Here is a 12,683-nt window from a genome sequence, read left to right on the forward strand (position 1 = left end):
ATTCATCCCGGGTCTGGTCAAGTGGGATTTGTGGTGAACAAAGTGGCACTGGGGCAGGTTTTCTCCGAGTACTGCGGTTTCCCCTGCCAATCTTCATTCCACCAATTGCTCCACAATCACCCTCACCTATCATCTGGGGCTGGTACAATAGGCCAGAAGTGGCTGCAATACAAGGGACTTAGTCCCACCCCATTAGCAATAAAAAAATAGTATTAAATCAGTGACAATGATAGTAAGTCAATCCTTGATTGTCTGAGATTCATTATTTCGCATTATATGGTGTAGCTTAATAAATAATATTAATTTGAATGGGTGAAGGGTATTAACAGCAGTGTGTAGTTACTACAGAAGAATTGGTGTAATTAGGGAAAAAGTTGTATGGAGGTGCATTACCCATGGTTGACAGGATTCCTTTGAGAGAACCGAGAACAAATGACCATTGAGGAGACCAGAGACAAGGTAGAAAGATGAAGTTAGGGAAGTTACACAAGTTATGGAAAAGTAGACATAAGTAAGAAAGAAGTCCACACTGGAGGGTGCAGAAGAATGGAGGAGGCTTAGTCATAGGAGAGCTTGCTCTGTTGGAAACAGTAGATGGAAAAATACAGTTCAGCTGAAATAAAAATTTGTACAGGAAATATATTTCATAAACCCAAGATTTTACTTGCTGCAGTTAACTTGTGTGTATTAAAATGTTTAATGACAGTGTGTTATGTCAATTTGGAAAAGAAACACAGTGGAAAGATAGAATGGAGAGTTCTCATTCATTGGCCCATGAGAAGGAGGAGGAACAGGAGAGGGAAATGAAGGTGTAAGGGGAAGACATCAATTTCTGTGCTAGAAATTAAAAAACAGACAAATCCATTGAATACTTTGTGAACCTGGATGAACTCAGGTTTCAATCGTCCTTTGGAGTTTAGATTAAGCGTTAAGAGCATTTCTTGTACATTAGATAGGGATGATATGGACAAACAGATACCAAATTAAGGCTTCACTAAGTTTAAGACTCTGAAAAAATGTTTCACTCACTGTGTGAGCTGCTCTGATGAGATATAAATAATTAAATTTTAATTCATCCCTTCATGACACTGCAGTGAGAGTAAATTTTTTAGCCTGTGATGCTGCCCATGTGGATCATTGATTTCTGCTAATCCACCACACCTCATTAGTAACAACACTTAAGTAATGTATATGTATATACATGAAGATTACTGTCTCATGGTTTCTGATGCAATGTAGTCTGTTAGGGCACAGGATACAAACAGCACATTAGTTCTACATGATACATACATGTACCTTTCTCATCATTATTAGTCATCAACATAAAATGCCCCATTGTGGTAGACAGTGACTTATATCTGTGGGGAATGATTTATTTCCAAGATTAAAAAAAACTGTAAATATAGGAAAGTGTGCTCTGAAAAGAACCTTTCAGAATGATTGCTAGGAATATTAGAGAATCTTTTTATTTATTTCTATTCAGGTTTTAAAATATATTTTTATGGTAAAGTTAACCATTTTTATCTCCTGTGAGTGCTGCAAGTATGATGTTAAATGAATTTCAGAATGATGCAGTTAAAATGCTTAACAGATCACATGAACATTGGTAGATGCCATTGCAGTACTTAATTTTTCTTGAAGAATGATTAATGCTTGATGCTGCTTGCTGTGTATTTGTAAGATGGTTCAAGTCATGTTCACTACTCAGATTGGTGATATACATTATGAAAAATTGTGTAGATAAAAAGTTACTGTGATAAATAGCCTCACCTTCCCATTAACCCACCTTTTCTCCTTATCCTTTTTGAAAAATTATAGATATTTCAGTTAACTTTGTGGATATTTCCATGAATGTAATGTGATTCAGGTACCAGCTTCAGAATATGTAAAGTAGATCACAGTGGGGAATGTGTGGAGGCCAGAATCTACCTGTAGGGAATAATTGAGTTTTATAAAATTTAATTTCTAATATTGTATGATGTACACTTTCAAAAATTGCAAAATTTTTCTCTCAGAATCCCATAAGATGTAGATGGTGGTCTCAGGTTGTTAGTCTCTGTAGTTCTAGAATGAAATTATAGGATTGTTTACATGTGGCTCTTAAATTGAACATTTTAAAAATAATATTAATTCAATGTTAAGTACTAATTACAGTGAAAGAACAGGTATAGAAGTTTAAATCATTTTGGAGATGCTGTGTGGTCTGGTAGGTAGGTACCAGTATTTCAGAGGAACCCGTTCCCTCTGTCATCATCCTAGGAGATGGTTGCAACAGGTTGCTTCAAAATTTTGTTACAAATCTATCGCATCTTGTGGTGTCATATATCAGGAGACTACAGTCTTATTCACCACCCAGATTTTACTTGAAATGGAACAGATTATTATTTGACATATTCGTTTCATGGAATAAATGTATTTTATATGAAATGCTATGATTAAAATTATAGAATTTTTTCCTTTAGTGAGCAGTACAGGTAAGGGCTTTCAGAATCAGATGTTTTGAATGCATGGTACTGAATTTGTTAAAACTTTTCAGATCCTATGTTTAACCCATATTTTTTGGATAGTGTGAATTTGTTTGCATGAAATATTTCAGAAACTCTCAGTTGCCATGAAACATGTTTCAGAGTGAACTTAATAGGTTTTTTCATTTATGGTGACATACTTTGTTGACTAAAGATGAATACTTAAGAGTTACTAATACTTTCACATTGTCGTTCTTGGAAATATGCAGAACAGTGTCATGATATTAGCACTTATGGCAGCAAATTTGTAAAACTATTCTCCACTGCCATATATGGCTACATATTCTGACATAAACATGGATGTAGATTGCTGTTAAATTGAACCTGCTGTCTTTATGGTTAGTGATCAGTTTCAGGGTGTACTGTGCTGCAAGACTGATTATAACACATGGCTGTAAAATGGCTTCTGGTAGAATGGACTGATTTCAGTTCATTTTGCTTGGTAAAAATATTGGTTATGTCCCTTATTTGTGAAAGTGACTGTTAAGTAACAGTATAACATTTTAAAGAATGGTCAGAGTGCTAATTTTATGATACAAGAAGTGCATATATGCAACTGTGTAATGTTTTTAATGGATTTCAGTAATGCCACTCTGCCCACCTGTGTATGTGTGTGGTGTGATGCTAATGTATATGGACAACATTCTCTGCCAGCAAGCTGCTTGCTTGCACATACAGCTAGCTATTATTAACATAAACAAAATACAAACTAATAACTTTTAAATGCCTACTGTGAATAAAGAAAAGCATATTCTTTTTCTTTAAAATAAGATTTATTGGTATTTTATTACATTCACTTTAATACTTAGTAGTTTTCTTTATTTGCCTAATTAGGCTATTGTACACTCATGAAAGGATGAGAGGTTAGTATGTATTTGGATAAGAAATAATGGACAGATATTTGAGCTTAAATACTACTGGCTTTGTAATTTGAAGTTGTCTGTGATGTGACATTGGACAGTGCAGTGTAAGAGCTGGATTGAAAGAAAGCAGTCATTATTACATGCCACTTATAATTTTGGAGTTCTCATAATGTAATTGCAAAATTCTAGAAATTTTGGGGGATCAGAGGAACTCAGAATTTTCCTCTATTCACAGCCCCATAAATGTCAAAATTGTATGGCAAGACTTGGAAATTTCAGCTTCTTTTATGAATGCAGTGTCAGGAAATTAGAACCTTGAAATATGGTCATGAACATATGACAGTCTGCATTGAAGCATGACACAAGTCATTGTGGTAGACCTCTGAAATTCCGAGCACTGGGGTCTTTGATGGTTTACACAAATGTAATGGGTGTAAAAGTATGTACAAATAATGTGTGATATTTTATTGGAAGAGTTATATATAGATGAAAATTGCTGAAATCTGTCACATTATTTTTTATAAATAAGGTCACGTTCATATTTCTGGTCTACTAGGATGAACAAAAGTCCCGATGAGGTCATTGGATTTTTTTCAATTGACCTAATCATTCTGGCTGCCCTATGGCCCTGGGGTCGACTCAGCCTCTAGTAGAAATGAGTACCAGGAATATTCTTGGGGTTGAAGAGCGGCCGGTGCATAGGGCTGACAATCTCGCCACCATCTGTGAGCCAATTGTCTGGAAAATGTGGGAACCTCAACATCTCACAACCCTATGGGCCTCCACAGCCTGTTACAGGGATAGCTTTGCTTTACTTTCCTTACTAGGATGAATAACTGCTGATTTTGGGCACTCTCTTGCTTTAACTGAACCTAAGCTAACTGAATAGTATAAAATAAAATATGTTTTCAACTGCCAGTGTTTTTCGTCTGTGTAGAGAATAGCAGCCGATTCTGTATGGACAATTGGAAGTATAAACAGATTATCTCTTTTTAACAGCTATAAAATTCTGAATTCAAAACGTTAATTTAGAGAATTTCATGGAAACTGACTATTTTGGACACCAAGGTAATTACAGGGCAGGGTAATATTAAAATGGGTTGAAGATAACTGGATTCAGCTGGGCCATGATAGGGTCTAGTGGTGTGTTTTGTGAATACATTTATGAACAATGAGTACTATCTTCTTTGATGTGATACCATTCAGACAGTAGAAGTGCACACACATTTTGGATGAACATTCCTCCAAAATGTCAGTAGGTTTCTAGCAGACTACACAGCATCACTTACCAGAAGTCACCATTATTACAACCCAAAATGCAGCACATTAACACACTTTTGATTTCTTGCCCAACTGAATAACTGTCAACAGAAGGATTCTATGTCATACAGTTAGTGACTATTTTGAGGTTGTGTGAAAGACTGTATTGAAAGTTTTGTGAGAAAATGAAAGCTGAAATGCTGAAGAAGAAGAAGAAGATTGTTGCCCTTTTGTATTTAGAGCTGAAAATTCAGCCCAGATTGAGTCACGGAGATTCCAAACAAACTTCGCTAGTTTCATGATTCACTACTTAAAACTTCATAGGTCTGTATTGTCATTGCAAAGTTATCTGAGATTTCATTCTTAGGTACACTATGTATTTACTGCTGCAGGAGCAGAGGAGGAGGTTCTGATCTTGTGCTATAATTGTGAAAGAGGTAAAACTAACTTTTAAACACATTTAACTCATTAACTAAATAACATTTACTGAAATGTCTTAATTAAGTCTGTTTCTTCATAATATACATGAATTGTTTTCATCTTCATTAACATCTTAAATGGTTACAGTGTAGCGAGGAAAATTAAGAGCCTATTCCTGTTTACTCCTTGCAGTGATAACCCACTCTGTCTCTGCAACAATTTACAATCTTACCATTAAAAGCAATTACTTTATATGACTTATCCTTTTCTCTTGTTAAGTGCAAAATAATTGTTTATTAAGTTCATCTGAATTCTCAGTAGAATTATAGTTCCATTTCTGGTTAAAAACATATTTTACAATTTTGTTCAGCTCTTTAATGTCCTACAACCACTGTAAAAAGGAATAATCATCATAGTCAATAGGGTGGAGGTGGGCCGATTTTTTTTTCTTTTTGATCCCATGTGGATTTTAATAAAACTCCCTTAGGCGAGTAGTCTCTGACTTCACTTCATGGCTTCCCATGAGATTTAAGTCCACAGATGGCGCTACAGTTTTAAATATTTTGTTGTTAAATCTCGCTGATTTCGATTGATCTCAAGTTATTAACATTCTGCATGACACCAAGGGCAGAAGAGTGGAGTCCCACGCTTCCATAATATTCATATTCATATGAAATGAAAAAGTAGCGCCATCTGTTGAACATTACTCCACGGATGGCGAAACATGGGACCGCTCCCATAGTATTCATATCTATATGAAATATTAAAAAGCGCCATCCGTTGAACATTAGTCCACAGATGGCGAACCGTGGGATCGTATCACACGACCGCTCTTGGGGTCACGCAGAAAGTTAATAACTTGAGACCACGCTAAATCAACGAGAGATAAGAAAATGTGAAATAAAACTGCAGCGCCATCTGTTGAACAGATGTTGTAATGTTCAACAGATGGCGCTACAGTTTAAAATATTTTCTTCTTATCTCTCGCTCAGTTAGTTTGGTCTCAAGTGTTTAACCTTCTGCGTGATTACAAGGGTGGTTGAGGGTGGGTTCCCACGCTTCCATCCTCAGTACCTCCTGCCTTAGCCTATAAAATGAATTCTTCAGAGGAGCGGTTTGCACAGCCCAATAAGATTCTAAGATGCTATATTTTTACACACTTCGTGGCTTTCCATGAGGTTCTAGTCCACAGATGGCGCTAAGTTATATTTCATTGTTAGCTCTCGCGGATAGAACTTGGCCTCAAATGAATAAGTACAAGTCACCTCCTAAGGGCGGGTGGTTGGAGGGCGGAGGTGGGCCAAATTTGGTTTCTTTTTGATCCCACGTGGATTTTAATGAAACTCGCTTAGGCGAGTGTCTCAGGCTTCACTTCGAGGCTTTGAATAGAGGTTCTAGTCCACAGATGGCGCTAAGTTATATTTCATTGTTAGCTCTCGCGGATAGAACTTGGCGTCAAATGAATAAGTTCAAGTCACCTCCTAAGGGCGGAGGTGGGCCAAATTTGGTTTCTTTTTGATCCCACGTGGATTTTAATGAAACTCGCTTAGGCGAGTGTCTCAGGCTTCACTTCGAGGCTTTGAATAGAGGTTCTAGTCCACAGATGGCGCTAAGTTATATTTCATTGTTAGCTCTCGCGGATAGAACTTGGCGTCAAATGAATAAGTTCAAGTCACCTCCTAAGGGCGGAGGTGGGCCAAATTTGGTTTCTTTTTGATCCCACGTGGATTTTAATGAAACTCGCTTAGGCGAGTGTCTCAGGCTTCACTTCGAGGCTTTGAATAGAGGTTCTAGTCCACAGATGGCGCTAAGTTATATTTCATTGTTAGCTCTCGCGGATAGAACTTGGCGTCAAATGAATAAGTTCAAGTCACCTCCTAAGGGCGGAGGTGGGCCAAATTTGGTTTCTTTTTGATCCCACGTGGATTTTAATGAAACTCGCTTAGGCGAGTGTCTCAGGCTTCACTTCGAGGCTTTGAATAGAGGTTCTAGTCCACAGATGGCGCTAAGTTATATTTCATTGTTAGCTCTCGCGGATAGAACTTGGCGTCAAATGAATAAGTTCAAGTCACCCTCCTAAGGGCGGGTGGTTGGAGGGCGGAGGTGGGCCAAATTTGGTTTCTTTTTGATCCCACGTGGATTTTAATGAAACTCGCTTAGGCGAGTGTCTCAGGCTTCACTTCGTGAAATGTTTAAAACTGTAGCGCCATCTGTGGACTTGAACCTCATGGAAAACGACAAAGTGTAGTTAAAATGTAGCGTCTTACTATCTTAACTTAAGTATATTAACTTTCTGCGTGACCCCAAGGGCGGAAGAGTGGAGTCCCACGCTTCCATAATATTCATATTCATATGAAATGAAAAAGTAGTGCCATCTGTTGAACATTACTCCACGGATGGCGAAACATGGGACCGCTCCCATAGTATTCATATCTATATGAAATATTAAAAAGCGCCATCCGTTGAACATTAGTCCACAGATGGCGAACCGTGGGATCGTATCACACGACCGCTCTTGGGGTCACGCAGAAAGTTAATAACTTGAGACCACGCTAAATCAACGAGAGATAAGAAAATGTGAAATAAAACTGCAGCGCCATCTGTTGAACAGATGTTGTAATGTTCAACAGATGGCGCTACAGTTTAAAATATTTTCTTCTTATCTCTCGCTCAGTTAGTTTGGTCTCAAGTGTTTAACCTTCTGCGTGATTACAAGGGTGGTTGAGGGTGGGTTCCCACGCTTCCATCCTCAGTACCTCCTGCCTTAGCCTATAAAATGAATTCTTCAGAGGAGCGGTTTGCACAGCCCAATAAGATTCTAAGATGCTATATTTTTACACACTTCGTGGCTTTCCATGAGGTTCTAGTCCACAGATGGCGCTAAGTTATATTTCATTGTTAGCTCTCGCGGATAGAACTTGGCCTCAAATGAATAATTTCAAGTAACCCCCTAAGGGTGGGTGGTCCCACGTGGATTTTAATGAAACTCGCTTAGGCGAGAGTATCAGGCTTCACTTCGAGACTTTGAATAGAGGTTCTAGTCCACAGATGGCGCTAAGTTATATTTCATTGTTAGCTCTCGCTGATAGAACTTGGTGTCAAATGAATAAGTTCAAGTCACCCCCTAAGGGCAGGTGGTTGGAGGTGGGCCAAATTTGGTTTCTTTTTGATCCCACGTGGATTTTAATGAAACTCGCTTAGGCGAGTGTCTCAGGCTTCACTTCGAGACTTTGAATAGAGGTTCTAGTCCACAGATGGCGCTAAGTTATATTTCATTGTTAGCTCTCGCTGATAGAACTTGGTGTCAAATGAATAAGTTCAAGTCACCCCCTAAGGGCAGGTGGTTGGAGGTGGGCCAAATTTGGTTTCTTTTTGATCCCACGTGGATTTTAATGAAACTCGCTTAGGCGAGTGTCTCAGGCTTCACTTCGAGACTTTGAATAGAGGTTCTAGTCCACAGATGGCGCTAAGTTATATTTCATTGTTAGCTCTCGCTGATAGAACTTTGTGTCAAATGAATAAGTTCAAGTCACCCACCTAAGGGCGGATGGTTGGAGGGCGGAGGAGGGCCAAATTTGGTTTCTTTTTGATCCCACGTGGATTTTAATGAAACTCGCTTAGGCGAGTGTCTCAGGCTTCACTTCGAGACTTTGAATAGAGGTTCTAGTCCACAGATGGCGCTAAGTTATATTTCATTGTTAGCTCTCGCTGATAGAACTTTGTGTCAAATGAATAAGTTCAAGTCACCCACCTAAGGGCGGATGGTTGGAGGGCGGAGGAGGGCCAAATTTGGTTTCTTTTTGATCCCACGTGGATTTTAATGAAACTCGCTTAGGCGAGTGTCTCAGGCTTCACTTCGAGACTTTGAATAGAGGTTCTAGTCCACAGATGGCGCTAAGTTATATTTCATTGTTAGCTCTCGCTGATAGAACTTTGTGTCAAATGAATAAGTTCAAGTCACCCACCTAAGGGCGGATGGTTGGAGGGCGGAGGAGGGCCAAATTTGGTTTCTTTTTGATCCCACGTGGATTTTAATGAAACTCGCTTAGGCGAGTGTCTCAGGCTTCACTTCGAGACTTTGAATAGAGGTTCTAGTCCACAGATGGCGCTAAGTTATATTTCATTGTTAGCTCTCGCTGATAGAACTTTGTGTCAAATGAATAAGTTCAAGTCACCCACCTAAGGGCGGATGGTTGGAGGGCGGAGGAGGGCCAAATTTGGTTTCTTTTTGATCCCACGTGGATTTTAATGAAACTCGCTTAGGCGAGTGTCTCAGGCTTCACTTCGAGACTTTGAATAGAGGTTCTAGTCCACAGATGGCGCTAAGTTATATTTCATTGTTAGCTCTCGCTGATAGAACTTTGTGTCAAATGAATAAGTTCAAGTCACCCACCTAAGGGCGGATGGTTGGAGGGCGGAGGAGGGCCAAATTTGGTTTCTTTTTGATCCCACGTGGATTTTAATGAAACTCGCTTAGGCGAGTGTCTCAGGCTTCACTTCGAGACTTTGAATAGAGGTTCTAGTCCACAGATGGCGCTAAGTTATATTTCATTGTTAGCTCTCGCTGATAGAACTTTGTGTCAAATGAATAAGTTCAAGTCACCCACCTAAGGGCGGATGGTTGGAGGGCGGAGGAGGGCCAAATTTGGTTTCTTTTTGATCCCACGTGGATTTTAATGAAACTCGCTTAGGCGAGTGTCTCAGGCTTCACTTCGTGAAATGTTTAAAACTGTAGCGCCATCTGTGGACTTGAACCTCATGGAAAACGACAAAGTGTAGTTAAAATGTTGCGTCTTACTATCTTAACTTAAGTATATTAACTTTCTGCGTGACCCCAAGGGCGGAAGAGTGGAGTCCCACGCTTCCATAATATTCATATTCATATGAAATGAAAAAGTAGTGACATCTGTTGAACATTACTCCACGGATGGCGAAACATGGGACCGCTCCCATAGTATTCATATCTATATGAAATATTAAAAAGCACCATCCGTTGAACATTAGTCCACAGATGGCGAACCGTGGGATCGTATCACAAGACCGCTCTTGGGGTCATGCAGAAAGTTAATAATTTGAGACCATGCTAAATCAACGAGAGATAAGAAAATGTGAAATAAAACTGCAGCGCCATCTGTTGAACAGATGTTGTAATGTTCAACAGATGGCGTTACAGTGCATTGCCTACACCATCCAAGTAAGACTAAAAAAAGAGAGATTATACATGGACATCCTCAAAGGGATGCCCTGATAGAATGAATAGCTCTACACATAGCTTCCATTTATAGTCTTCACGTGGAAGAGCCAGATATAGACATGATATAAGCATATGTCTTCGAGCTTTCCAAAAATTATTACCCCTCACACACATATGCGCGCATACTCCCACGCACACCGAGAGAGAGCGAGAGATGGTGGGGAGGTCAGTTATCTGTTTCAAATCATCGTCTATATACAAACGCCTGCAGATCCTAGTGAATGGTGTCTTAGAAGAGAGATACATATGATTCCCATGTAGGTAGTGACTCCATTCAATGCCCAGTCTTGAGATTCCAAATATAGTCAACACATCCCAAAATTTAGCCTCAATGGAGAGATAGAAAAGAGGAAACAAGTGCAAACCTGTATATGCAAACTCCATGCAATTTTCAAGATGATCTCCATACAGACACTATAGATAAGCACCACCAGATATTCCCACCTTATAGGTCTCTAAATTGAGTCCTAAAGGGATATTCACATAGGGCTTACAGACATTATTTCAGTAAAGAAATCATTCAGTACATACCAAATTAAATGCTACAGACCTTTACAATATCATCATCATCATCAGTAATCTGTCAGACGACAGGTCCACAGTCTCTTCCAAAACAGTTTCTCCACTTGATGCGATCTTCTGTTTTTGGAAAGAGACTATCCAGGAAAAGTGATAATGTGGTATTTTTTCCATTTGCTTTCCACATCGCAGTACAACAGCCGTTCAAACCACTCTGGTCACGCCTGTTGCTATACGAACTTGAACCATCTCGAGCATCATTTGCTCTGTGCTTCAAGTCGCTGCTGATGACGCTGCTTCCGGCATCAGTTTTTGGTTTTTGGTGTCTCTCTTCGTCTGATGCCTACCCTTTGACCTGTCCAGCAAGGGAGGCCCTGCCAGTAGCTACGCTACCGCTGGTATAGCTCTCAGGGTCCTTGGCATACTCAAACCCCCCTCGCCACGATAAGGTGGAGACACCAAGGAGGGGAAGAAATGGCACTACTGGATTCTGGATTAGATGATTGGGTCTGTTGACGCTTCTTTACAGTTACAGTGAATTATGATAGCTCACAATCAGTGGCTGTCTACAAATCGCTCCATTCTTTACTGTACCACAAGCGTCTTCTCTTCCAATGTGACGAATGATTAACGGTGAATCACTACTCACACACCGGTCTCCTTCTGAATTCCTTTACAATATATATGACTTTAAATTGAGTGAACACAGAGCTTCATTATGGGATGCCCAGAGAGAACTTCAAGAGGATTTACATATGGAGTATCTAAAGAGTTTCCAGATAGTTGCTCCAGTTTTAAGATTCAAAAGAGGACCTGCACATAAGGCTTCCACATAAAATCTATGAACAAAATTCATATATAGAATCTAGGAAGATATTTTATATCATATAGCCTGCTAGGCATGACTTAAGCTAGGGTAGGCTAGATTAGGCTTGCTCAAGGGTAATATTGGGGTAAGGTATGATAGGCTAGATTCCTACTATGCTCACCCACTAGGATAGTGACGACTGATTTTGTGTAGAGTGGGTTGATGTCTATTTTGTTTGAATCAAGTGGGTTTGCATGGAGTGGCGTGTTGCAAGTATGGCGCCATGTTGGTGTGGTGTCATGATATCATGGTGTTATTTATGGGTAGCGTCATGGAGATTGGAGTCCCGACAATTATTTTAATTAGGGTGGTGTCATGTTGGGTTTACAAGCTACTATTATTGAAAATGGAAAAAACGCATCTGCTTTTTACTTGGCTTCAAGATTGCTGGTATTTTATATTCATTTCTGAATTCTGGTATTAATCCCAGGGATCTTTGGAATCCATGTTGAGCAATGAGGCAGTGTAACAGGTATTTCTCAAAGCACTTCAATGTTCCCCTCCAAATCATCGTTTTTGTTATCACTGGTTAAAATAGAATCCCATTTGAGGCCTAGTACCAAGCAATTCACTGTCATTGTTGCTGTTGAAGTTACTGTTATTATTATCATTACTGCTTGGGTGGAAATTTGTTGTTTCCCTTCTTCTTTCTCACCAACTGTGAAAGCCGTTCTCACCAGGCAGCCACACTTTGCTCGGAACCCTGAAAAATGATTAAAGATAATTCTTTTGGATCTAGAAACTGGAGAGGAATGGGCTTACACCAGCACAGAAGGTGTTAGTGCTGCTTCTGAAGGGAAAATTTAACCCTTTGACCATTGAGTGCTTTAATTGTATGCATACCCTTTTATGGTGAATTTGCTTTAGAAAAATGAAACTCAATCACTGCACCATTGTAAAAATGTATGTACATTGCCACAGTGCTTATAAAAGTTGGGAAATTTTTGCAAAAATACCAAGAGTGAAATTTTGCT

This window comes from Cryptotermes secundus, unplaced genomic scaffold, assembly GCF_002891405.2.
Source record: "Cryptotermes secundus unplaced genomic scaffold, Csec_1.0 scaffold964, whole genome shotgun sequence".
NCBI lineage: Eukaryota > Metazoa > Arthropoda > Insecta > Blattodea > Kalotermitidae > Cryptotermes > Cryptotermes secundus.